The following is a 24,161-nucleotide window of genomic DNA, read 5'->3' as shown; positions in this document are numbered from 1 at the left end:
GCATATTTTAAGAAGAAGAGATGCAAACAATAAAGAGAATAAAGCAAACCACATTGGAGCTACTGTACGGGACCCCGTGCAGGATAAAATATCTGACTTTGGTATTTTGATATCCCATGGATACTACTCCCATTGCAAAAGAAATTAGCCGTGACCCTTTTCGGCTAAATGAAACCAATATATATATATATATATATATATATATATATATATATATATATGTGTGTGTGTGTGTGTGTGTGTGTGTGTGTGTGTGTAGGGGGCACTTTAGGGCTACTGTCTGGGGCCCCGTACAGGATAAAATAACTGGCTTTAGTGTTTTGGATATCTCTGATGAGTACTACTTCCGATTGCATAAGAAAGTAGCCGTGACCCTTTTCAGCTGAATAAAATCAATGTGTGTGTGTGTGGGGGGGGGGGGGGGGGGAGGGGGAGGGGGTAAGGGTGCAATTTTAGGGCTACTGTTTGGGGCTACTGTCTGGGGCCCCATGCAGGATAAAATAACTGGCTTTGGTATTTTGGATTTCTCTGATGGGTACTAATTCCATTGCAAAAGAAATTAGCCGTGACCCTTTTTAAGCTTAATGAAACTATTGTGTGAGTATGTGTGTTGGGGGGGGGGGGCACTTTGGAGCTACTGTCTGTGGCCCCGTACAGGACAAAATAACTGGCTTTGGTGTTTTGTATGTCTCTGATGGGTACTACTTCCATTGCAAATGAAATTAGCCGTTACTCTTATCAGCTGAATAAAGTCAATGTGTGTGTGTGTGTATGTACGTAGGGCTTATAGGGGGTGGGGCACTTTGGGGCTACTGTCTGGGGCCCCGTGCAGGATGAAATAGCTGGCTTTGGTGTTTTGGATATCTCTGATTGGTACTCCTTCCATTGCAAAAGAATTTAGCCGTGACTCTTTTTAACTGAATAAAATCAACGTTTGTGTGTGTTTGTACGTACGCCTATGGGGGTGGGGCCCTTTGGGGTACTGTCTAGGGCCCCGTACAGGATAAAATAGCTGGCATTGGTGTTTTGGATATCTCTGATGGGAACTACTTCCATTGCAAAAGAAATTAGCCGTGACCCTTTTCAGCTGAATAACACCATATTTGTGGGGCCCTTTGGGGCTACTGTCTGGGGCCCCGTACAGGATAAAATAGCTGGCATTGCTGTTTTCATGATAAGTACACCCAACGGAACAATATCCACCAACTTTTGTCCGTGACCCCCTTCGGCTGAATAAATCCATTTTTCGGGGTCCCTTTTTGTGGTCCCTAGGCTTACGGTACAGGATGTGACTTGCCAGCAATTCATTTTATTGACCCTTGGCCACATCCTTACATGATGAGACCATCAAAAAGTGTGACCCTTTTCAGCTGAATAAATGCTCTGGCCCCCCCCCCCCCCCCCCCCGGTCTAGCTCGTACCGTCACTCTGAAAATGTATCAATTTTCATGCGCACTGCTCGTACAGTCACTCCGAAAATGTACCAATTCCTAACTAAGCGATCGTGACGTCAGAAAAACAATTCGTACATTGCGCAAATAGCTTCGCACCGTGCAACGCGTCGCGCTTGTCAAAATGTAACATTTTTAACAACCTGACAAAGCAGTTCTACATTGTACGCTGCTAGCTAGCTGCATGCTTAATGGTCAGTGTAGGATCCCTTCAAAACATCGCATCCACGTTTACGACTTCCGGCTTTGCATTTCCCTCATTTTCCTTTTTTTTATGCCTCCGCCACGAAGTGTCGCCGGAGGCATTATGTTTTCGGGTTGTCCGTCCGTCCGTCCGTCCTTCCGTCCGTAATGTTATTTTGTGGACAGCGTATCTAAAAAAAAACTGTTAGAGGTATCCTGATGAAACTTGGCATGTATACGTATGAGTGGGCGAAGTTGTGCCTATCAACTTTTGGGCGCACATGCTGAAGGTCAAAGGTCAAGGTCAAATGCTCAAAATTTCACTAATTCCTCTATATCTATGCAATGCCTGGGTTTTTTTTTCTTCAAACTTGGTGTATACATGAACTATCAAATAAAGATTCCCCAGAAAGAGCTTTGGGTCATGAGGTCAAACGTCAAGGGTCAAAGGTCAAGTGAAAATGTAAAAATTTCACATTTTTTTTCCATATCTCACGAATATTTCAAGGTATCTTCATGGAACTTCATGGAACCAATCACGATGCTTCCCGCCGCCGGTGCTCTTATGTCATGTGCAGACGTCGTAGCTATAGAAACAAGGCGGAGTAAACATAAAACAAGGCGGAGTAAACATGTTTACTCCGCCTTGTTTCTATAGCTACGACGTCCGCAATTGGTAATTCCCGCCACACTTAGCACGTGACATAAGAGCACCGGCGCGCCGGGAAGCATCTTGATTGGCTGACCGTTATCGCATCGTCCGATAATAGCGCACTTTACGCTCCAGCGAAGCGGAACAATGGCGTGCCCTTGAGCACAATGCTCCCTTCCACCAGCCATATAAATAGGCATGCACTGCAGCGCTCGGGAGCTGTTGCGCAGCAAGGACACAGAATAAAGAGCGCCATCAAACGACTTCATCCAGCAGTGACGACGTGACACACACGAACCAGGACTCGACAAGCCAACCCATACACCCACCCCCAGCCTCAGCCCAGTCAGTTAGCCACTGTACAAGCACAGCTGCAAACGCACCGTACAGAGTGGCGTAAATAGTCAAGTCTGACTGAAAAACGCCAATAAACTCAACAACAACAACAACAACAACAAGCTCGGTCTACTTTGCCAGACGAAGGCCAGCAGAATTCGCGGCAGAAACGTCGTACGCATACCTTGTGTATACCTCGCTTCGTGTGACAAACGATTACTTTATATTCTTTCGGGTCAAAAGTTGGTTTCAAAAATCCTCAAATCCCCAAATATCTGCACTCTTAGACAGTAAAGCCATTCATCCAAATAAACCTTGTTCGAGGATAGTGAACACTCAATGCATTTGTGACAAACCTGTCATTTTAATATTTTGCCAGTTATGTGAAGCTGTTATCACACATTGTCAAGACTTCGTGCTATAGACCTATTTGGAGAACAATGCATTATGGCGGAGGCATACCAGTCGCCATAGCGACATTTGTAGTTTGAATTTTTGATCCAAAATATAAAACAAATATACTTTGCCTAATTTCAAGTTTCTTGTTAAAAAAAAAAACTATGGGCCTCGGCGCCTCCAAAAGAACTATTCACTTCGGGGCTGCGCCCCTCAGTGAATAGTTCTTCTGGGCCCCATTTCATAAAAGCTGTTAGGATGACAACTCTTGCTGGAATGACCACTTTCCACAGCAAACAGCCAATCAGGAAGCTGTATTCTTGTCGTTACCATGACAATAGTCATTCCAGCAAAGAGTTGTCATCAAATAAACAGGAGACAGAGACAGAGATTATTTCGTGCATATATTAACACGCCTTCTAGTAAAAATAAGCTGATATATAAGCGGTATAGAAATAAGTTAAATTGTATAATACGTGCTTCAGAGCGATCATATTTCACAAACTTAGTCATGAGAAATAAAACCAACCTTTGTAAAACTTGGAAGATTGTTAATGAAATTTTGGGGAGATGTAATATATCCAAGCTCCCAAAGTCTGTTGAAGTGCTCGGAAAAAAGATTTAAGATGACAAAGAAATTGCTAATGAGTTCAATAAGTATTTCTCTGATATTGGTGTTTCTGTTGGTAACAATGTTGACACTGGTAAAAAATGTTTCACAGGTTTTTCGAACTCTAAAATTTCTGAATCAGCCTTTTTCATGCCTACTGACGAGTCAGAAATAATTAAGATCACAAAAAGTCTGAAAAGTTCAGCTTCCTGTGGACATGATGGATTAAGTTCTACATTTATTAAGAGAATTATTCACTTCATTGCTCAACCATTGTGCTATGTTTTCAACCTTTCACTTTCCTCAGGCATAGTTCCAAACTCCCTTAAGCTAGCCAAAGTTATTCCGGTTTTTAAAAAGAACGAAAAACATCTCATAGAAAATTACAGACCAATCTCACTCCTCCCTACTCTCTCTAAAATCCTCGAGCGTATTATGCACAAAAGATTGTACAAGTACCTGTCAGAAAAGAATGTATTGATTAAAGAACAATTTGGATTCCGACCATCTGGCTCTACTGAAACAGCCCTTTTACATGTCGTGGAGCAGATTACAGCTGCTTTAAGCGGGGTTCCCACTATCACGATTGGCGCCACGATTGAAATCGTGGTCTTAATCGTGCAGCAAGCGTGATGGTCTTATCAGATTGTATCAGATCTTAAGGTCAATCGTGGCAATCGCATTAATCGTAGGAAAATTTTGGACGGTTCAAAAATTTTCTACGATTAACACGATTAGTTTTTGATCGTGATCATCGCATCAGATCGTCTAGGATCGTATCCAAACGCAGCAAATCTCTTCTAATCGTGCTTCTTAATCGTGTTGATCGGGATCGACTTTTTCACTTCACTTCCGCTTATTATTATTATTATTTTTTGCCCATTTGCCCTTATTTTACTCAAAAATTAATTCATTTTGTATTCTGATAGGTGGTAGCCTGCATCTTTAGATTATTATTTCCAAACGGTAAATTGTATGACGGTGTGGGGTTTAATTGTCATAATTTTTAAGGTACATTATCAAAATAATTTTCTTAATGATTTCATAAAATGAAAGTTGAATTACAGATTTTTTGATGTTTTCATACATTATGTTAATGATGTTTTCATTAATGAGTTGTTATTACCATTATACAGACACACAAAATAGGATATAGGATAACTTTTGTAACGAAAACAAAAAATGAGCAAAAATAAAATGGCAATTGTATGTCTGCACGTATCGTGCTTGAATGGGTGCATATCAAAGGCAAATGGTTCATTTTTAAAAGTACATGTATATTACAGAGTATTTTTTTTGGGGGGGGGGGTGCAGTATCCTGCTGTTTGTGTATTGTACATAGTAATTAAGAGTTGTTGTTTCATCAGCCATCGTTTGACCCCTTTGCATCTATTTTGACACTTTTCAACATTGTTCAATGTCTTTTTTTTGTATGTTTGGTAGAGCATACTTTTAGAGGAAAATGGTTATTTTCAACTCTCATTATTACTGCAAATGTAAAAGTGACCATTGTCGTGGATGTAAGATCACCTATATGATTATGACAATGAAGATCACTCTTATTATTTTTCACAGTTAGTTATTCAATAAGTGTAGCAATATACCCCCGCGAAATAATTTTGCGTAAAACCTCCTTTTTTGTTAGAAAGTGACATCATTTTGATTAGAGAGTCACTTTTCTGTTATGTGTGTGTATCAGTTATGTTAAACATTGTTAAGTGAAACACTAAATCAAGCCGAATAAACCAAAATTTTGATAACCCATGAGATAACGACATTTTGAAATAAAAAGGCATATGATACATACACTTTGCGAATATGAAATCGAACACATAAGCAATACTATCCATTCGGCCAACTTCCTTATATCGAGCGTATATAACACATAATACTATATTACATAACATTCAAAATGATCCCATCCTCTTTCTCAGCTTCCATTTCATCATATAATTATTTTCTTCATGTAAGGTAATTTTGTCTTGCTGGTTTTTTTTTTTCTGGGGAAGAGGGGTAATCATCTGTTCTTATGTATTTGGGTTCGTCATTTCATTCTTCTTTTTTTTTGTGAGGGGGGAGGGTGAGCATGTCGATTTAATAATCTATTATTTTTGTTTCGTTTAATATTAGACGAGGGAATATCTGAGGTTATGGCCGGCCTCTCTGATAACAATATAATCGTCATTAGCAATACTGCAAAGGTTACGTTGTCATCATCGTCAACCTGTCAAGCCTTGCCATCATCAATGGTTGTGGATAAAATTAATAGGCCTAATCACTCTGCATAACTTAAGGGAAACAATGAAATCCATCGTCAGCCGGACTATAATATTCCCATTCGGGTCCAATCGCGCCTTAAATGGGGGTCACTTCTGATCCCGATCGTAAAAGATATCGTATCTTATCTCAGCAGCCCGTATTGGTTCGCGGTATTCGTATTGGAACGTATCAGTACGTTGCTGCACGTACCAGATCGGGGATCCTGATCGTAATGGTCATGTTAGATCGGTACCAATCGTGAACTCAATCAGGACAATCCTGTCGGATCGTATTTGAACGGCAGACCAGATCGTGACAGATCGTATCCCTTGAAATAGACCAATCGTGACCATATCGCATCCAAGCGTACCAACACGTATTGACTCGCATAACCTCGTATCCAAACGTGAAATTTCAGACGAGTTCAACAAATTTTCCACGATCAGTTACGAATGTCCAATCGTGGCGTTCGTAATGGATCGCACGATAGTGGGAACCCCGCTTTAGAGAGAAAAGAAATTCCTTTGGCCATTTACGTCGACTTGTCCAAAGCATTCGACTCATTAGACCATGGTATTCTGCTACACAAATTAGAACACTACGGCATTCGAGGTGTACTCCTTCGCTGGTTCGAAAGCTATCTCAGTGGTCGAAGTCAGTATACTGGTTTTAAGGGCACCAACTCAGACATTCTACCCATAACGTGTGGAGTACCACAAGGGAGCATATTGGGACCACTTTTGTTTTTGGTATACGTGAATGACATCATCAATGCAGCCAATGTACTTCGTTTTGTACTGTATGCGGATGACGTAAACATTCTAGCTTCTCATTCTGACAAAACAATATTGAACAATATGACGAACGATAAATTGCAAAAAGTCTGTGATTGGTTTAAAGCTAACAGATTACAAATGAATGCAAGTAAAACAAAATATTATGATATTTCAGTCCTCTGGAATGAAGCTGTCACATGATGATATGATGATATACGCAGATTGTAACGTTCTATGAGTCATAGTTTTAATACACGTTGTAAACAAAACTTTGTTTTGCCATTATGTCGATCTAAGATGAAATATAGGAACTCAGTGCAATATAAAGGTGGAAAAATATGGAATTCATTAGAATATAATCTTAAGTGCATTATGAGTTTAAAATCATTTTAAGTTGAAATTGAAACAATATCTTTTTGAATCTTATGATTACGTTTTTATCAAGGTAATGAAACATTATATATTCATGACGTTCTCTTTTGTGTTGTATTTATGTATGTTTTGTTTGTTTTTATGTGTATTTTTGTCTATTATTGAGTATCTAGTGATTATGTAACATTTTGTATTTTGTATTTTCATGCCAATCTGTTTTTAAATTACTTCTGTATCAGGGAATCACAATCTTCAAGCCACTGGCTTTTTCGTGATTTTCCTTGCCATCTGATTATTGTACAAATATTGGCTGTATTGCTTTTATGAAATTAATAAATTGAATTAAATTGAATTGAATTGAATTGAATTGAAAAAATAAACTCTTTATGAAGTGGGGCCCTGGAGTCACCTCTGCCCATAGTTTTAACAAGAAACTCTCAAGGCCAAGAAATATAGATGATGAATGGCGGGGGAGGGAACATACCGAATGTTCCGCCCGAAGGGTTTAAAATGCTATTGAGGGAGGCTATAAGTCCCGAGACGAAGTCGAGGGACATATAGCCTCCAGAAACAGCATTTCAAACCCTGAGGGTGGAACGTTTGGTAGGCCTACATGTTCCCAACAAAAGTCATCATCTTTTAAATTATATTGGTTAGTCAAATACGTCGAATACGTCAACGTCAAACACCGCCACCACCAGCAGCACAACGCACTCGCTCGCGCAGAGCCAAATGCACTGTGCGCGCGCGGTCGTTAGGCCTTCCGTCATTTGTTACGTGAAAACGTTATCCCATCGGAGAGCATTACGAAGAATGTTCGCCCAATGTACCTACATCGCGTTACAGCCAATCACTAACCGGTCATCGACTAACCCATTTAATTTGTAGAATACTCGTAGATATGTATAAAATCAGTGCTGATAGAGCCCAGGATGAGAATTATTTTTGCCCACGATTTTGTTGTCCCTGGTGCAAAATAAAAAAGTAAAAAAAAAAAAAAATAATACAAGCAATAAATGCAAACCCTAAAAATCCACTGTTTTCATGACCATTTCTGTCATATTTACTTCAAAGCAATATGCTGACTTTCATACGTATTTCCAAAACGTTGATACTCACACAATGGATTCATTTTTATCCTTGGTAATATGCTACAACCTACCTGACCATCTCGTGGTTCATTCGTCGTGCTGGAGTCAGTTGATTGATGTTGGACGTTCACGTGGTCGAGTAGATTACACAGAGCAGGTCTTGTGTGTGTAAATTCACTACATTCATATGTAACTGTCGTCTCGTGGCGAAAAGTGGTGGTTGCGATAGCGTTCTGATCAGCGATTTGCCCTCTTGCTTGCGTGAAAGTTGAACCTGGCGACTGAGGAGATGGCGTCGACTTCTTGCGACGGTAAATCAATATGCCGACGACGACAAAGACGATGGCCACAAAGAATAGACTGACACTCAAATATATAGCAATGGCGTCGTTTTGACCTGAAGGCACTGAGAATGTAAAATACAAGCGAATTCAGTTAAGCAACAAGTGCTAAAATAACCAAACTTGTTTGGATTTTCTGATAAACAATAGCTGGAACTGCTGAACTGACTTAACTACGTAAATTGCCTTAGAAAAATAAAAGACAGACAGAAGAATTAACACCCACAAACAAACACAGTGCAGATGGGGTGTAGAACAGTGTGATTGCAGTGTGAACACATTGTATTTCACAGTGAATTCACACGTGAAAACGCTCGAATCAACAGTGTGTGTCATAGTGTCATTCTCATGGTGATTCACGCTGTGATTTACTGTGATGACACTGTCTTCTTACCAGCAGGGATCAAAGTACTGGATGTTACAACAATCATATATAACTTTTGATCTTTAATAGCTCAAAAACTGTTATCAGATAACACTGCCATTGATACGAGCAATAGCTGAATAGTGTACGTACAATTTTGTTGGAGGTAATTTAAAAATTAAAGCATAAATCACTTTCATTAAATTCAAGATTTACTTTTAAGTTATGTTTCACATATTGCTATATTTCCAAACCCTCGGAAAATTTTTTCAACAGGGGTCATTGGTGTGTATGGAGTGTGTGCTTAACACCCAGAAAATGGTCGGTACAGAATAATGGCAAGGGTTCGAAAGTTCTATTACATACTACAGTCATGAGAAATTCCACTGTTACAGCTAGTCTTTCATTCATCCTGAGATGTAGTGTTTGCAAGCACATGAAAAATATGTGCTTATTCTTTTCATATGTGCTTATTCTTTTCATGTGCATGCAATTTGCCCCTTACCATGAATTCAGACTAGCAGTGCCAAGGGCAATCCATCATGAACTAGAGAAGCACTCTGAGAGCGCTGCAGACCTCCGCCAAGCATGCAGCTCATTTCCACCACTGATCTTGTTCTTCCACAGAGATCAGTGATTTCCACCCATACGTACTTGTAGCATTGTGTGCTGAAAGCCGTTCGATTTCCTAATATAGAAGCCTTTGTTACGTCATAAACCCTCAGCTGCACGGCGCGCCTCGCCCTAGCAGAAACCAATTGACAGAAACTAGAGCACGCACTTTAGTGCGCGCATGCAAACCTCAAATACGCGCAGCCTGAACTCCCAAGTTCATTGACCCTACCTGCCAAAATGTCAAAAATCCTTCATAAATTCCCCCAAAATTAACGGATCACTACCAAAAGTTAATCGTTTCTTACTTGTGTAATTCTCAACCTTTCTTGCAAGTTTCATCCCAATCCGTTCACTACTTTTTTTTAATAGTTATTTTGCACACGGACAAACTAACAAACACACAAAGACACAAACACATGCACAAACCAACGGTAACGAAAACATAACCTCCTCCCTTGGAGGAGGTAATTATCAATAAAGCATTCATATGTCTGGGAGGAAGAGTCTAGAAGCTCTGTCAGCAGAGTTCTAAAATAGGTGGTATTCATGGTATTCATGTCTGTTGTTCAGAGTCATTGTAAGCACACACTCACATACACATCATTGCTCCTTGTGTAAAATTCAGTTTTGTACAGAGGGTTCGAATTTTACAAAATTTGAAACCTAACTCTGAAATTAATTATAGATTTAAGGTAATTGATATATTCTCTCATAATCAAATAACATCTAACTAAATTGTACGCTATTCAGCTATTATTTGTATCATTACTATCAATGACTACTAGTTTATCATCTGATGTATAGTTTTCGAATGATTAAGGATCAAAAGTGGGAACTGTTTACTTACACCTGGTGTGTGCTTACAAGATAAGGTACCGAAGTAAAAGAGAAGCAGCGTGGTTTACGCCATACAGTGTCAAGGAGAGGGTTGCCAAGAGAACTAATATATTGGCGAAACTAACGGCCGCTTCATAAGCGCTTATATTAACATCGTATTCTGAGAGCTAATTAAGTGTCTGATTAGCACTTAATTACCGAATTGGTATTCTGAGAGCATGATTAAGTAGGGGGTATATTAACTACCATAGCAACAAGCGTTTTGGCGGGAAGGACCTACGCGTTTGCGCGTATCAATGCGCGTGCACCTCTGAGAGGACTTAATCACAGAGTTAATTACGAATCGGTATTCTGAGGGTGTAATTAAGTATGAAAGTTAATGGAAAACTTAATGATACCAAAGAGTGTCATTAACTACTCCGATATCACGCATTACATCGTGTTTTCTCGCCCACAACGATGCTTACCGTCTTCGGTAACCGAGGAGCGGTTGAAACTTGTTATCATGGTATCCGTAGAATTCAGAGAAAAAAAAAGAAATATAGTCGATCTTCGAGGAATTTTGTCATTTTATGTGAGCAAAGAGGTTGAGATCTTCGCGTGCGTAGGTGAGGGGTTGTAATCAAATACCGGAATGTGCGCACGGAGCTCTTGGGTTGTGATTACAGGGAGCGCGCATTGAGGGCATATTTGCGCGTGTAATCATCATTTTGGCTTCTAACAACGCGTCTGATTGGATGGAATAACAATTAGATGGGAGGGACCTAAGATAATTACAGGGGACTTAATCATACCTTAATTACGTCCTCAGAATACCGATTTTGCCCATGATTGAGGGCCTATTAACTTCACGACTTAATCACGAAGTTAATTACAGACTTAATTACGACCTCAGAATACCACCCCAGGTACATTGGGCAACGATTCGGCCGTCTTCTCCCACCTGAAGACCTTCAAACATTACGTCAATGACAAAGATGTGCGTATTTCAGACAAGGAGCCTCTGTGGTTTGAGAGGGGAGTCGGGAAGCCGTCTACGTCAACTCCGAGAACCCCTCCCTTAACAAGGGTGGGGGACTGCGACACAACCTCTCCCGGGTGTACAGCTCTGTCATCCAGACAATTCCTCGGTGACTGACTTCGAACAATAACGTCGGTAGTGCGTCTGCGCCGATTGGCAACGACGCCTTCCCGCCGTCAAATCAGACGAGCTGATGAAGCGTCCAGGATCGGCAGTGAAACCGTTCTCAGAATTAAAACTGTAAGTCCAGATGAATTGATTTAATTTTGTACCTTTATTGATCATATTACCTGGATGAATCAGAACTTACACCATTTATCATCTGGTATTATTGAATATTATCATTCAAAACAAATAGGCCTCCCTGCGATAAAACTGAACCTGAAATCAATCGGTGTTAGCAGATTGACCTGAAATTATGTCGTATATCCGTAACTGATGTTGGATCGGTGTTGAATATCGTCTGCTACACACTCCACTGTTTGTGTTGGTGATTTACGTGGTCTTTTCCCCAAATCTAGGCATTATCATATTTGTCATTTCAAGTTCGATGCAGTTATCTGAGTTGCTTGTGTGATAAGTCTACGTCCCTGTCCATTATGAATGCACGTTATAGGTGCAGTGTATCTTCGAATACGACAGTCGCCTGCGGGGCGTACACGATGACACTGGATTTCGAAAGATCGTTGAATTACAAAATTTGGATTATTTACAGCCATATTTCTCATCAAGTGTAAAAACTAAAGCATTTATGCCTTGTTTGGGCTTTTTTTCCCCCGCAGTCCAATGTCCAGGTGTACATGCGTGCGTGCAGAGTGTGTGTGTATTAAAGTGTAGAGGCCGTGTCACACCTTTCCGGGCAAGCTACGCGGGCCTGTGGCGAGGAGGTAGTTTCCAGCACGTGCAAGATTTTCAGCGGGGGAACAAGAATGTTTGCAATTTTCATTCATGCCTTGTCATACCAAATCTGGGGAAGTTTTACGGCTTGACTTGCGGGGAAACAAATTTACTCCCCGGAGCTCTCCGCAGTTGGTCCGCACCTGACATGTATCTAGCGCGTATCTCGCCTGTAGTTGCCCGGAGGTGCTCACGCAAGTCCGATTTAACCGCAGCCAAGTTTTGAGCATGACCAAAACTTTTTCCTGGTGAGTCGCGGGGATGCCCGGAGAGGTCCACGCAGAACGCCAGTAGGAGGCCCTTAGCGGCAGCACTTTCCAGACAACTCCCACGCAGGTACTTAGCAGTCCCCGTATGCAACCAAGATAATGACATTCCGCGGGACTTTTGCCATTCCTTTTGAGGAATTCCTTCGCTGAGTTGTCAGCCCCCACGCGACTAGTACAAAGGTTACACAGTGTACCCGCAAGTAGAATTTAAGTAGAACGCGTCCAGCAAGTGAGACACATGACCTGACTCTCCCGAATCCTTGTTCGCCCTCAGAAATTGCCGGTATGCTGGAAATTCCCTACACGCAACAAGCCTGCGTAGCTTGCCCGGAAAGGTGTGACAGGGCCTAAACATGGTTGCGGGTAAAAAGATTTGCGTGCACACCTCCGGGTGACTACGGGTGAGATACGTGCTAGGTACTGTCATGTGCGGCTCATTCCGGGGACCTCCGGGTAGTAAAAATTGTTCTTTGCAAGTCGCACGCAAGGCTTGCCCGGGAAGGTGTGACACGGTCTTAACAGCTTAAGTTTGACTTTCTTCCGGGTAAACCTACTCTCACAAGCATCTTCCTCAAAGTAGATTCCCACCACACACAATTGTATTAATCCGTCATGAATGTTATGTACTTGAAATTGATTTCAATTGATTTTTGTGTCATGTGAACGTTATTCGTAGGCCTATATACTGAACTTTAGTTCCCGACAGGTGTGGAAGTCATTTGGGGCACTATATTGCTTTGCCTTCTTAAATAATGAAAACTATACAATGATTTAATGTGCTAATTGAATTTCTAGCAACCTAAAACATAAGAAATACTAAATACATCTAAAAATTATCCATTTCCAGTGAAAAAAAGTAAAATTATTGGAAAATGTAGGCATTGGAGGAATTTTTGGTCAGCCATCTTGAATTTTGCAATCACGTGGTCACTAATAAGTAATGTAAAGATGTTTATTGAAGTGCTTACCCCCTTAAACATATGGTTAGACACCAAAATTACCTCTGTGTGGTGAGAAATAAAGAAATTATATGCATTTCAGAGATTGGCGGCCATCTTGATCGCCATCTTTGTCGCCTTCTTGAAGTTTACAACTTTCGCACTTTCATATTTGGGTAAATTTTTAGTATGTTACTAAACGCAACTGAAACCACTTGAAAAAAACAACAACTTTTGCTGCAATTTTTTGAGGTAAGGTTGTTCGGGATTTTTTCTGCTTTCTTCTTTTTTCTCTGTCAAAAATGCACTTGTGTGAATTGCGTGAGGAACCGCGTGAGCCTACTTTGGGTCCGCAATTTTTATTCGCATATATTTTGCACGCAGCCCAATTGTCGTGGGTTGCGTGATAGCGTGTTCAGTGTATCCCGTGATTGTGTGTCGCATGTTTCGCCTGGGCTAGCATGGGCTTTCATACTAACGCGATTTTCTTGTACTTGAGCCACCACAAGCATGGCGTACGGTGTTACTCATTTGCATAATTTGCAAAAATTGTTTTAACTCGCCGAAGCACATTTTTGGAGTGCTTGGCATGTCGCCAGAGCATATTTTTGCAGTTGGTTGGCAATAGTGTGTATTGTGTATTGTATCGTCATTGATTGCGAAGGAAAATATTTGTCAAAATATTCGAGTACTTCTTGGCCTGAGCTTGGCCTGTAGATATCTGTAACATTGAGTGTGTGCCAAGTTTACTTATTGACTGAGCCTGTGTGCACTGTGTTTCCTTTCCATTCTAGGATAGACATTTTGCATTAAAATATGGCTTTCTGATATTGGATTAATTATTATTTCTCATTAAACTTATAAGTTTTTCTAATTATTACAGGATTTTCCGGATAGACTAACCTAACTCTGAACTTTAGGACTTTTATAGTTAGTCCGGTTTTTGCTTACCGATTTATTGAATATAGCTGCTAGCTGGTTAAGCCGGACTTGGGGTTAACCATAATTGATTGAAGTGCTGATCGGTATGCGTTTTTGCGAATCTGCGACTTGATTTCAATTCAAAATTTGATTCTGATTTTTTTTTTCATTCTAGTTGACATTTCATGATGCTGGCTTTGTGCATGCTGTGTGATTGCACCGTGTGTCTGAGCAGAGTGTGACATCGATGCCAAGGTCTAAACGCATTAAGATTAACATCTGCTCTGAGAGTGAACCGCGTTTGATCCCAGGGGTAGGGCCGAAAATTGCCTCGTGCATATTCCAACTTGGAAGAGTGAGGGAAGAGTATGACGGTCAGCTCAACATTCGTTTTCACGCCGGTTCATCGCCTACAGGGGGCGCGACGTGCGAGTACGCCGTCAACGCCTTACCCTTACGAGACTTCCCCCCCGCCTGTCCGTCCGCTTTCACCAAGAGATAAGTTCAGATAGCCCTACAGCTAGTGCTAGTGTTAGTGCTAGCACTAAACCAAGGGGATCGAGATCTTGGGGGGGGGGGGGGGACATGGCATTCTCGAAGTGGTAAGCGTGCTTCTTCTGCATGGGAAACGGAGGCAAAGCGACCGGACAACGTTTAAAAGACCATAACTTAAAGCAGAAATTTATAGAGAATCTAGAAATATGACAAGTTTGAAATCTACGGAAAGCTAAGTTAACAAAACTGGATATCTTTTAGACGATGTAACTTTACCCCCAAACTGTTTTTGAGATTGAAAAAACACCCAATTTTCATGACCACGTAGCTCCGTTCGCTACAAGAAACATCGGATTTGAGCGACGTCACCAAATGTGTATGAGCTGATTTGCAGTACGGCTATATGAGACCCGCTCTGGCAAAACCCGAAACTTCACGGCAAATGTGATTTCGCGCTACAGCCTGAAAAAGGTCAAAAAATGACCTACCTCAGGGACCAAATTGACATTTTGGTATCACGTTGTAGGGGACATTTTCTAGTTTCTGATTGATATCAACAACATTTCGAAATACAACCTACAAATTGTGGAATTTTGAAGAGAAAAGTGGGATGTCAATCTCAAAAGTTGGCCAAAATCAAACGTCTAAAGACCAAATCGCCTTCGCTTACGGCGAAAATGACTGTTTTTTGGCGATCGTGTCTTAGATATTCTGCGTTGAACCCTGACACATTTGGTACCTACAGAAAGCTCTACATCTGCTTATTCCAAATATATATGGTCATGGCATGATGTCATGCGACTCACTTTCATTCATAAATTCGTCTGAAACATGGGTAAGTTTATGCAAATCGTCTCCCAGACGCGTAAACAGCCTTGTTGCTTACCAAGACACGTGATCGAAATACGTGTTCACGATTGGTCAACTGTGCCGAGGACCCCCTTGTTTACAAGCAACCTACGTGTTATACCATGGGGATCGCTGCAGCAGCGGTGCATGCTTGCATGCAACACGTGTATCGTGACTGCTGCTCAGCACGGAAATGTTGCAGTTTCCCGCTTTGTTAGACTGTTTCTTTAGCAAGTTGAGGTAGAAATTAGAATTTAAACCAACACACAAGAGAAAAAGAAGGTCACATTTATCTAACAAACCTTCATCATGCCATTTCGAAGAAGAATCAAGCTGAAATCACGGCATCAAGGAATACCTCTTCACTGCCAATTCTGCTGGTACTGTTGTGCGTACACCTGATCACGGCAATCGCGAATCTTGAGCTGATTACGGTAGGTTTTGTGCTTTTCAAACGTATTTCCGTAAATTTATGGGTGTAAACATGATTTCCAATCAATTACAGCTCTTTGACTTAGTTATCATCCTATACGCAATTCCCCCACAATGATCGATTTGTTGTGTCAATAATAATAGCAAATTGTGGCTGTACGAAGGAACAGCTGATCACGGCAATCGTGAATCTTGAGCTGACGATAGGTTTTGTGCTTTTAAAACTTTGTTTTTTCCGTAAATTTATGGGTGTAAAAAAATTGTTCCAATGAAAACAAACAAATAAACAATTTCACGACGTGAATATATAGTTTTGGCGGACGATTTATTCTAGATTGACAACAAATTACACACCAATTTCCTGAAAAGTGCACACAGTTTGCCTATAGATACGTGTAAATCCCACTGGGTTGCATACACATTTAGTGACGTCGCAGATTTGGCACTTTTCGTAGCCGCATCGAACTTTTTCCAGTGCTCAAATTTGGTAAAAAATAAAGTTTCTTATATTCAAAGCAGAGACAACTTTATTGCATGATTTATGTCAGAAATTAATCAAAATAACATTAAATGATGGAAAACAGTCAATTTATATATTATTTCCTATAAATTTCTTCTTTAAGATGGGTCACGAAGCTGCTTGGCATTTACCACAAATCCTCCCTATACGCAGATGAGTCGCGCTGGACCACATCTCACCGTCGGAATAATCTGTATTGGTGTACGCAGCCCTAACCCAACGTGACCCCATCCTTGATTATTTTAAATTGATTGCCAAGCTAGACCGACGATTTGGAGTTCGTGAGCTGCCTGAAACCAGGGAGGTGGAACTGAAACCTCGCAAATCGAATTCCAACACGCTCGGCAGGCGGCAGAAGACTTAGTAGAGTGGGCTGACCGCGTAGCACTCTTTATAGCGGCGCTAGCTAAAATCTGACTTGATTACCTGATGAGTATAAAACGCGGAAAGGACAACCTTGATTTGGTCACCTACACGGTTTTATCACTGCTACTTTTCATTTGATCACCGTCACTTTTTATGTGATGGCTCTCCATAGTACTAGCCATCAAATGGTTTCTGGCAGCGATCAAATCAGTTGTCCTTTCCGCGTTCGTAGTGTGCGCGCGAAAAGGACAGTTTTAATCTGATCGGAGCCACTTTAAATTTGATGGTGGCCACTTTTCATTTGATGATGGTCACTTTTTATTTGATCGCAGCCACTTTTTATTTGATGATGGCCACTTTTCATTTGATCGCAGCCGCTTCTTATTTGATGGTGGCCACTTTTCATTTGATGATGGCCACTTTTTATTTGATCGCTGCCACTTTTAATTTGATGATGGTCACTTTTCATTTGATCGCAGCCGCTTCTTATTTGATGGTGGCCACTTTTCATTTGATGATGGCCACTTTTTATTTGATCGCTGCCACTTTTAATTTGATGATGGTCACTTTTCATTTGATGATGGCCACTTTTCATTTGATCACAGCCACTTTTAATTTGATGGTGGCCACTTTTCATTTGATGATGGTCACTTTCTATTTGATCGCCGCCGCTTTTAATTTGATGATGGCCACTTTTCATTTGATCGCAGCCACTTTTAATTTGATTGTGGCCATTTCTCATCTCATGATGGTCTCTTTTCATTTGATTGCAGCCACTTTTTATTTGATGATGGCCACTTTTTATTTGATCGCAGCCACTTTTCATTTGATGATTGTCACTTTTCATTTGATCGCAGCCATTTTTAATTTGATGGTGGCCACTTTTCATTTGATGATGGTCACTTTTTATTTGCTCGTCGCCACTTTTAATTTGATGATGGTCACTTTTCATTTGATCGCCGCCACTTTTAATTTGATGGTGGCCACTTTTTATTTGATGATGGCCACTTTTCATTTGATCGCCGCCACTTTTAATTTGATGGTGGCCACTTTTTATTTGATGATGGCCACTTTTCATTTGATAATGGTCACTTTTCATTTGATCGCCGTCACTTTTTTTTCATCGTCACTTTTCATTTGACTTTCACTTTAAATCGATTGTCACTTTTGAATCGATCATTCATTCATTTGACCGTCACCTTTCATTCCGTCGCCACTTTTCATTTCGTTGCCACTTTTCATTTCGTTGCCACTTTTCATTTGGGGCGGGGCCACATGGGCCAATGGCGAACTTGCTGTATGCATGCGATCTCCGGCTGCGCGGTGCGTGCTAAACAGTTACGAAGTACATGTACTACATACTAGTACGTACATGCGCCTGGAAGTACTCTTGGCTATGGTGGTATATCTCCACCGGCAGTTTCTCCAAGATTAGTAGGAGATCTGAGTGAGGACCAAAGAAAATTAAAGACGGCTAGCCGCGATAGCTCCGTAAGTAATTCAAATTCAAATATTATGGCGGATAACCTTCTTTTTTTTTTTTGCTGCTATGGCTTCGTGCGTGTGACTGACTGAGTGTGAGTATATGACTGTGAACTAATCTATATACCTGTAACGTTATGGGTATGCATGTATGTGGTGGGCTGCAGCTCCTTACTTCACGCGTTTCACAGCACAGTGCAGTTGGAGGTAGGCCTATTAGTATTAAACATAAGAAGTAACTAACGTTAGAAGTTCACGGATCTACACTGTATGGACTAACGTTAGAGAGGTTTCTTAAACAGTGTCAGTGAGATCTCATGAGTCTGAGCTTACCGGGGCTCTCCTCCTTGTAAATTTACACAGCTAAAGGGGGAGAGTCTATTAATAGGCCTAACTCCAACTGCACTGTGCGGTGAAACGCGTGAAGTAAGGAGCTGCAGCCCACCACATACATGCACAGCCATAACGTACAGGAATATAATTTGTTCACAGTCACACACTCACACTCAGTCAGTCACACGAACGAAGCCATATCAGCCAAAAAAAAAAGGTTATCCGCCATAATATTTGAAATTGAATTACTTACGGAGCTATCGCGGCTAGCCGTCTTTAATTTTCTTTGGCCCTCACTCAGATCTCATACTAATCTTGGAGAAACTGCCGGTAGTAGTATCTATAGATCTACCATAGCCAATTGAGTACTTCCAGGCGTATGTACGTACTAGTACTTCGTAAGTGTTTAGCACGCACCGCGCAGCCGCAGATCGCATGCATACAGCAAGTTCCCCATTGGCCCATGCGGCCCCGCCCCAAATGAAAAGTGGCAACGAAATGAAAAGTGGCAACGAAATGAAAAGTGGCGACGGAATGAAAAGTGACCGTCAAATGAAATGTGACGATGAAAAGAAAAAAGTGACGGCGATCAATTGAAAAGTGGCGATTAAAACAAAAAAGTGACGGCAATCAAATGAAAAGTGGCTGCGATCAAATGAAAAGTGACCATCATCAAATTAAAAGTAGCGGCGACCAGATAAAAAGTGACCATCATCAAATGAAAAGTGGCCTCCATCAAATTAGAAGTGGCTGCGATCAAATTAAAAGTATTGTATTGTATTCATTCAGACAAATCAAAAACAACATGTCTAGGGGTGCAAAAAAAAAAAAGGTACGAATACCCATGCATGTCTGCACCCCTGGAGTACATCATCACCAAATTAAACAAATTAAAAATTATGATCGGTACATTGAAATACAAATATCTAAATACATATAAGTATAAATATAAGACAGTTATTATAAAATGACAATGAAATCAAACTCTGGCCTTCGGAACAGCAATATATTGCACAAAAAATGGGTAACCAGTATAAAATGTAAATAAGTGATATTGCAAGAGAGGAATAATCATCTAAGACAACAAACCATATTGCAGGGTATACTAGAGGAATATTAAAACATGGACGAATACATAAAAAAAAAAGTCTATATCATAGTATATTATGCACATTAATATTGCACCAGACAGAATAAGGTTAAAAATTCACCAAATGAGACTTATATGTTATACATGATACATTGTAAAATGAATTCACATACATAAAAACTGTCTTAATAAATATTTAAAGCGAGAAAGAGATGTACTGGCTACAATGTTACTTGGCAATGAATTCCACTCTTGTGAAGTCTTGAGATAAAAAGAACATTTGAAATAATCAGTTCTTGCAAACGGGATATATACTTTCTTATTATGATCATTTCTACCAAATCTGTTCTCTCGTGTAATTCTTTGTTGTCCAGTGTTCACTATATCATTTATCATTTTGTAAAACATAATAAGTCTGAAATACTTACGTCTTGTAATTAATTTCGAGAAATGTATCTTTTGCAACAACGTATCATAACCTGTTCACCAGTCACGAAACAATAATGTAACAAACCTCTTCTGAACACGCTCAAGTACGTTAATGTGAGATAATCTGTATGGATCCCATGCAGCAGCACAATATTCTAAACATGGTCGTATAAGTGAATTATATAAACTGATTAAAACATGTGAGGGACAATGTAAAAATTCCTTTTTATAACACCAATAATTTTACTACATTTAACATACGTTTCATTACAATGATCGTTCCAGTTGAGTGTTTCATTAATAATTGTTCCTAGATATTTTTCTGAATGAGTTATACTTAATTTCTTTCCAATAAAACATAATCATAATCATATTTTGTTCTTTTCCGTGACATTTTCATAATCTTACATTTATTAACATGAAAGTCAAGATGCCATGTCTTAGACCATTTACCCAAAGCATCAAGATCTCCTTGTAAATCGTCAAAGTCTTCAAGTGAATTGATACACCTATACAAAATGCAATCGTCTGCATAAAGACGACTATTGGAAGATATATCATTAGTAATATCATTTATGAAACATAAGAACAAAATCGGACCAAGGATGGTTCCCTGCGGGACACCAGACTTAACATCAACCCAGTCCGCACATTCCCCGTTGAGCACAACCCTCTGCTCTCTATGTTCAGGAAAATTCATGATCCATTTCAAATTGAAGTTTACTACACCGTACCATTGTAATTTAATTTCTAAAAGACTGTGCGGAACACTATCAAACGCCTTGGCGAAATCTAAAAAGAAGATGTCCATCGCACTTGATCAATCGTGAATAGCTTCTATCAATTGTGTCTCACATGAGCGCTTTTCACGGAAACCGTGCTGACCGTCACACAATACATTGTTCACTGACAGGTGATTAACAAGTCGACGACATACAATCTTTTCAAGTAATTTGCACACAATAGAAGTCATAGAAATGGGACGATAATTATTTGGGTCGTTTTTCTCACCTTTCTTAAATATAGGGCAAATGTTAGCTCTTCGCCAGTCAACTGGCAGCTTTCCAGAGGACAAAGATTCATTGAATAATTGACATAAGGAGCTGGCTAATTGTTCAGACCCTTCTTTCAATATTTCTGCTGGCAAGCCGTCTGGTCCTTGGGATTTACTGACATCAATATCCTGTAATAATTTACGTACTTCAGCGACATCACAAACAATATTTTCCATGACTGGAACACAAGAAAACAAATGGTTCAGTCGGGGATGAGTAAACTGGGAATCATTGAATGTAAACTGAAACTGTGTATTCAAAACATGTGCAATCATTTTGTCATCTGTTACGTGAGTTCCATTTACTACCAATGATGATATCGTCTTTTGTTCAATCTTCTTTGATTTAACAAACTTCCAAAATCTTTTCGGATCAAATGAAAAGTGGCCATCATCAAATGCAAAGTGGCCACCATCAAATTAAAAGTGGCTGCGATAAAATTAAAAGTGGCTCCGATCAAGAAAAGTGGCTGCGATCAAATAAAAAGAGACCATCATCAAATGAAAAGTGGCCACCATCAAATTAAAAGTGGCTGCGATCAAATTAAAAGTGGCCATCATCAAATAAAAATTGGCCGCAATCAAATTGAAAGTGGCCACCATCAAATGAAAAGTGGCTGCGGTCAAATGAAAAGTGGCCATCATCAAATTAAAAGTGGCGGCGATCAAATAAAAAGTGGCCATCATCAAATGAAAAGTGGCCATCAAATTAAAAGTGGCTGCGATCAAATGGAAAGTGGCCATCATCAAATTAAAAGTGGCGGCGATCAAATGAAACGTGGCTGTGATCAAATGAAAAGTGGCCACCATCAAATAAAAAGTGGCCATCATCAAATGAAAAGTGGCCATCATCAAATAGAAAGTGGCTGCGATCAAAAATTAATGAAAAGTGGCCATCATCAAATAAAAAGTGGCTGCGATCAAATAAAAAGTAACCATGATCAAATGAAAAGTGGCCACCATCAAATTAAAAGTGGCTCCGATCAAATTAAAACTGTCCTTTTCTCGCGCACACTACGAACGCGGAAAGGACAACTGATTTGATCGCTGCCAGAAACCATTTGATGGCTGGTACTATGGAGAGCCATCACATAAAAAGTGACGGTGATCAAATGAAAAGTGACGGTGATCAAATGAAATTGTAGCGGTGATAAAACCGTGTAGGCGACCAAACCAAGGTTGTCCTTTCCGCGTTCCATAGATGAGTTTGTAGAGCAGCAGTGCATTATGCGCTTCTACCAGGGCTGCTGTAGTCTAGCTTCTGGACTCTTTTGACTCGTAGCGGTGATTCAGTGTACGCGACAAGCCGAATGAGGGCGTGACGCCCGAGGATTGCGATACGCCGAGAACTGCGATACCCGAGAAAAAAAAGAGTCCAGTAAGTTATAAAATAATACTTTCGCCAGATGGAGCAGGGTCAAGAGTTCACGCTTGAGTGGTCATGAATATTCATGATTCGCAGTTAGCTTATAATCGTCCTAAATACAAACAATCAAAATCGTTAATCTTTACCAAAAAAAGTCCCATGAAATAAAACATGTTGTTTTTATTAAATAAAACAAAATAGAATGAAATAAAACATTAATTCTTCCTCTTTAGAAGACATATTTCATCAAGCAAATTCAATATTGTTATGCTAATTATATCGGGTATTTAAAAATCGATATTGGCTGCCATTCAGTTGTCTATTCGCAACTTCTGTGCGAGTGAATGAGCCTTCCTGACGAATTCCATATAAGGTATTTTAAGATTCAACGAAACATACGTTATACGTACCTTGCTATGAGATTTCTTCTCAAGGATTATGACAGCCTCATAGCTCAACTGCAAAGGAACTCCTCCCATATCACTGGAGAACCCATCAAAGTAACTTTATTATCTCATTTCCATGGAAAAGTGCAGGTGTAAAACGTGTACGTTACGAAAACTCACTTCCTGGCCAACATAACTAGCTGGATTCATTCATTTATAAAGTAATACAAACGCTTTGAGAGAATGTATATAGCAGCAACTTTCATAGTCAAACTACTTCATCTAAACGTAAAAGCAACTTTATTCCCTTGTGTCCTTTTACCAAAATACTTGTGACTTGCCTTTAAAACAGATTATGCTGATAGTGCTATATTCGTGAGAAAGTTGGTTGAGACAGGTTTTTTTTAAAATGTTGTTTTATCATCTAATTCATCTTTGCACATCTCTTTAGTTAAATTACACTCACTGGTGTAAATGTGTGACGGTAACGACAATTTTGATAACATTGAAAATAGTAACTCTTTTACTATACTTAGTAGCTCTTAATCTGAAATATTGTAACCGTTGAACGAATACTTTTCGAACAAAAAGAAAAAAAACTGGCAGGAGAAATCTACACTATTCATTTACTAACTTTTGTGTGAACACGGAGAGAGTTATGTTTTGAGTTACGTAATGATAAACATGGGTGAGCATAGAGAGACAAAAATGACCGTTTTCAAAAGTCACAAATGTTGTGTTGGATGAGGTCTGCAGAATATTGTATTCCGTTGAATGTTTAAGTAGTTTTTGTAGTGTTATAATTCATTAATAACATTGTTTGACACTCTAATGTCATAAGAGAACTTTGGTAATCCAAAATGAAATAGGGTTCGTTTAAAATACTAAAGGATTGTTCTTCCGAAGGTTCGTTTGTAAGGCCTATAGTCCGTAAAAGAAAAATAAAGAAAAAAGTTTGCAAACCCGAAGGTTCGTTAATTTAAAACGAAAACTGGTTAGTAATTCCGAAGGTCTGTTATAAGTATGATGC

General features: G+C 39.9%; 1 pseudogene; it reads left to right on the top strand.

Annotated features, from left to right (window-relative positions):
* LOC139741057 (uncharacterized) overlaps positions 1-14,831 on the top strand; it is a 34,241-nt pseudogene extending 19,410 nt beyond the window's left edge.
* The last annotated feature ends 9,330 nt before the right edge of the window (positions 14,832-24,161 follow it).

The sequence above is a fragment of the Diadema antillarum genome, unplaced genomic scaffold (genome assembly GCF_040938485.1).
Source record: "Diadema antillarum isolate AM-2024a unplaced genomic scaffold, OU_Dant_1.0 seq00000900_RagTag, whole genome shotgun sequence".
Classification (NCBI taxonomy): domain Eukaryota; kingdom Metazoa; phylum Echinodermata; class Echinoidea; order Diadematoida; family Diadematidae; genus Diadema; species Diadema antillarum.
The sequence above is the reverse complement of the archived record's forward strand: the minus strand, read 5'-3'. Positions and strand labels throughout refer to the sequence as shown.